Here is a 4,630-nt window from a genome sequence, read left to right as displayed (position 1 = left end):
TTGTAATAGTTGTGCAAATAGTTGGTACATATATATCTACATGGTAAAAATAAGCAATAAAATGACCATCTTTTTTTTTTGTGGTACGTGGGCCTCTCACTGTTGTGGCCTCTTCCATTGCGGAGCACAGGCTCCAGACGCGCAGGCTCAGTGGCCATGGCTCACGGGCCCAGCCGCTCTGCGGCATGTGGGATCCTCCCAGACCGGGGCACAAACCCGAGTCCCCTGCATCGGCAGGCGGACTCAACCACTGCGCCACCAGGGAAGCCCTAAAATGAACATCTTTTAATCCACAATCCAACTTAATTGGAACTTTGCCAATAACACTGCATCATCTTCTGTGCTTCTCCAAATTACCATCAAATGCCTCATTTTATTTTAATTATTATTCCCAAACTGTGTGTATCATTCCCTTACTTTTCATTTTAATATTTTTCAAAGTATAATATTCATATAAGAAACAAGTAAGCGACCAGTTTGATGATTTTCACACTTACACAATAAAGCAAAACAAATACAAAAACAAAAAAATAACAACAATCCCCAGATGGAGAAACAGAACTTTACTAGCACCCAAGAAGCTACTCATTCCCCCTTTAAGTCAATATTTTCTTTGAATGGTAACCACTTCCCTATCTTCTTACACACTGTATCACTTTTGCCTGTTTTGGAATTTTATATAAATAGAATTATAGTGTTTTGTTTCTCTTGTTCAATATTATTTGTAAATTTCACCTATCTTGTTCTATGAAGCAATGGCTCATATAGTCTCGTTAGATAGCTGTTTGTTATAATGTAGTCTAATTTATTGTTTTTTCTCATTTACAGTTTGTACTTTTGCATCGTGTCTTATACCCTGTGACTATAAAGATAGCATATATTATATTTAAAATTTTTTATTGCTTACAGTATTTAAATTTAAATCAATGACCAATGTGGAATTATTTTCTATGTATGCTGTGAGTTAGGGTCACAAGTTTCATTTTTTTCCATAAGGATTTTCATACTGAATAACCCATGCCTTTTCCCATACCTGAAACCCTGAAACACGCTTTCATCACTGCATTCCCACATCACTCTTACATGGTTTATTTAGAGTTACACATATGATATGGCTGCATAAAATCACTGAAGCCTCTTCGGCTTACAACTAAATCTTTGGATAAAATACAAAAAATCTCCTTGGAAAGAAAAAGAGACTCTGCATTGACAAACTGTAGAGAAATAGAAAGGAACTAGCTACCTTTTGCCCTCTCTGTAGTCATGAACAGAACATGATCAAAAGGCATTACACTGGCCTTCTGTTTCACGATGAGGCCTGTGTATACTCACTTCCCCATCAGCATCGTTATTCAAAACAACAGGTCTCTTGTTAAAATTTCAAATTTCTTGGGCAAAAATATATCCACAGGGTTCAGATGAGGCCAGGCATTGCTTCTTCAGTATCTCAAGCACCAGAAAAATATGTTAATTCCTGAAGGAAACGATATTAAACTTGTATCAGATTCAGCTGCTTTGATTCAGCAAACCCCAACAGTTAAAAACATGGTTATCAGAAAATTTTTGCATAGTATTTATGTTGCTGAAAAAGGATGTTCAGCAGGCTGATGATTAAGACCTAAGTTGTCCAGCTACAAAAACAGTAAGGTGCTGGATGATTCCTGTTTATTATATATATATATATAATTTTTTTTTTTTTTTTTTTGCGGTATGCGGGCCTCTCACTGTTGTGGCCTCTCCCATTGTGGAGCACAGGCTCCGGACACGCAGGCTCAGCGGCCATGGCTCACGGGCCCAGCTGCTCCGCAGCATGTGGGATCTTCCCGGACCGGGGCACGGCAGGCGGACTCTCAACCACTGCGCCACCAGGGAAGCCCTGTTTATGATGTTTTAAAGACACAATGAATGCCCTGTGTCAGAAAAAAAGAAAGTTAATAAGCAGCTTTTCATTCTTTGAATGGACCAGGCACATTTCCTACTTCTCTGACCTCAAGTTGGAGGACCAGGTCATTTTGTTCTGGGCAGGGTAGAAGGGATTACTGATTACCTCCTCTTTCCACTTGGTTTCTGTGCAGGATGGCATCCTTCTGGCCATAGGCTTATACATCCACCTGAGCAGTGTCTATAATGCTGGGGTTGGCTCCATCTTTGACAGAGTTCTGACTGAGCTGGTGTTCAAAATGAAGCAGATGGATAAGTTGTAGCTGGGAATCCTGCAAGCCATTGTGCGTTTAACCCAGATGCCAAGGGTCTGTCCAAGCTCCCAGAGGTTCTGTGGAAGTTTATGTTATTCTTGAGGCCTATACCAAGCAGAAGTATCTGGAAAAACCAGGCAGCTTTGCAAAACTGCTGCTGTGCCCCCTCGTCCTGCACTCCATCAGCTTGAAATGCCTGGAGCATCTCTTCTTCAAGCTCACGGGGGACATGCCCATTGACACCTTCCTCATGGAGATGGAGATCCTGCTGCAGTTCACCTGAGCCTCACCAGTTACAGCCTCCTCTACCTCATAATTGTTTATGATAAATGTAAGCAAGTATAATCAGATTGTAGAGGGAAGAAAAAATTTGGAGAAGTCGAGCACATTAGGGAAATGAAGATATTAAGGGAATAAAAAAAGGTATTCTGAAATGAATGAAAAGTAAGAGCATTTGCACTAGCAAACTTACTGTATGAGAAATGTTAAAGAAATTTCTTTAGGCTGAAGGAAAATAATACCAGAGGGAATCCTGGGTCTTTAAGAATGAAGAGAGACCAGAAATGCTAAACACCTAGTTAAATACAGTAGACTATTTTTTGTTTTAATTTCTTTAAAATACAAACACATATTGACAGCAAAAAGTATAACAATGTCCAATGGGACTTTCAGCATATGTAATAGATTTAACAACTATAAGATAAAGTTTATGGGGGTATAAAGAGACTTAAATGGCAGCAAACATCCTATATTTTATTGAAGTAGTGCAACATTATTCTGAGACGACTCTGAACACTTGAATATGTGTATTTAAATTCCTAGAGTAAGAAAAAGTTATACAAAGAGATATAACCAAAAATCTAATAGATACCTTAAAATACAGTGATCCAAAAGAAGGGGTAAAAGGTAAAACAGAGCACCAAAAATCAGAAGAGAAAAACAGAAAACAAGCAATAAATGAGACTATATCAACCACATGAGACTATATATAACCATAACAATAATTACATTAAATTTTAATGGTCTAAGCACCAAGAACCAGAGACTGACAGAGGTAGATTAAAATGTAGAACTGCATGATATGTGGCCTACAAGAAAAAGATTTTAAATGTAAAGTCACAGGTCGATTAAAAGTAAGGAAATAGAATGTCTTACCATACAAACAGTAAGCTTAATAAGATTGGAGTAGCTGTCTTAACATCAGATAAAACAGACTTCAAGACAAAGAATATTACCAGAAATAACGTAGGACATTTTATAATGATAAAAGTTAGAAATCTTCAACAGCACATAATTCAAAATGTATATGCACCTCAAATAAAATAGCTTCAAAATATACAAATCAAAAATTGAATGAATTGCAGAAAGAGACAATTCAACAAACATAGAAGATATTAACATCCCTCGCTCAACAACTGATAGAATAACAAGACAAATAAATCATTAAAGACATAGGAGATCTTAGCACTATTCATCACTAGAAATATTATTTATTACATTATCACATTCAATATAATGTGTACTCAACACACATTCTTTTCTATAGAAAAGAATGCTATTTAGATTGACCATATACTGGACTATAAAATAATACTCTAAATTTAAAAGGATAAAATACATAAAGATTTTATTCTCTGACCAAAAGAGAGTTAAATTAAAATAAGATATGTAGGGCTTCCCTGGTGGCGCAGTGGTTGAGAGTCCGCCTGCCGATGCAGGGGACACGGCTTCGTGCCCCAGTCTGGGAAGATCCCACATGCCGCGGAGCGGCTGGGCCCGTGAGCCATGGCCGCTGAGCCTGCGCGTCCGGAGCCTGTGCTCTGCAACGGGAGAGGCCACAACAGTGAGAGGCCCGCGTACCGCAAAAAAAAATAAAAAATAAAAGATACGTAGACCTCTGTCCCAAATATCTAGAACTTAGTAAAATACATCTATATAATTCATGGGTCAAACAATACACTCCTGTATCATAGATGAAATCAGAAAGGAAATTAGAAAATGGTTTAAACTGAATGACAATTGAAATCCAGCTGATCAATATTTGTTTGAATCAGCTAAAGAAACACTTGGTGGGACACTCATAGCTTAAAATGTTTATATTAGGAAAGAAAAATAATCTAGAATAAATTATCTATGGTTCCAAATTAAGGTATTAGAAAAAGAAAAGCAAAGTAAATAGAATTAAAGAAATAATAAATAGGGCTTCCCTGGTGGCGCAGTGGTTGAGAGTCCACCTGCCGATGCATGGGACACGGGTTCGTGCCCCGGTCCGGGAAGATCCCACATGCCATGGAGCGGCTGGGCCCATGAGCCATGGCCACTGAGCCTGCGCGTCTGGAGCCTGTGCTCTGCAACGGGAGAGGCCACAACAGTGAGAGGCCCACGTACCACAAAAAAAAAAAAAAAAAGAAAAAGAAAAATAATAAATAGAAGAG

At 38.3% G+C, this 4,630-nt stretch overlaps 1 pseudogene; it reads left to right on the top strand.

The window, feature by feature from the left end:
- Window positions 1-1,901: 1,901 nt before the first annotated feature.
- Window positions 1,902-2,478, top strand: LOC117200854 (retinoic acid receptor RXR-gamma-like; annotated as a pseudogene).
- The last annotated feature ends 2,152 nt before the right edge of the window (window positions 2,479-4,630 follow it).

This window comes from Orcinus orca, chromosome 4, assembly GCF_937001465.1.
Source record: "Orcinus orca chromosome 4, mOrcOrc1.1, whole genome shotgun sequence".
Taxonomy (NCBI): domain Eukaryota; kingdom Metazoa; phylum Chordata; class Mammalia; order Artiodactyla; family Delphinidae; genus Orcinus; species Orcinus orca.
This window is presented reverse-complemented; position numbering and strand designations above follow the sequence as displayed.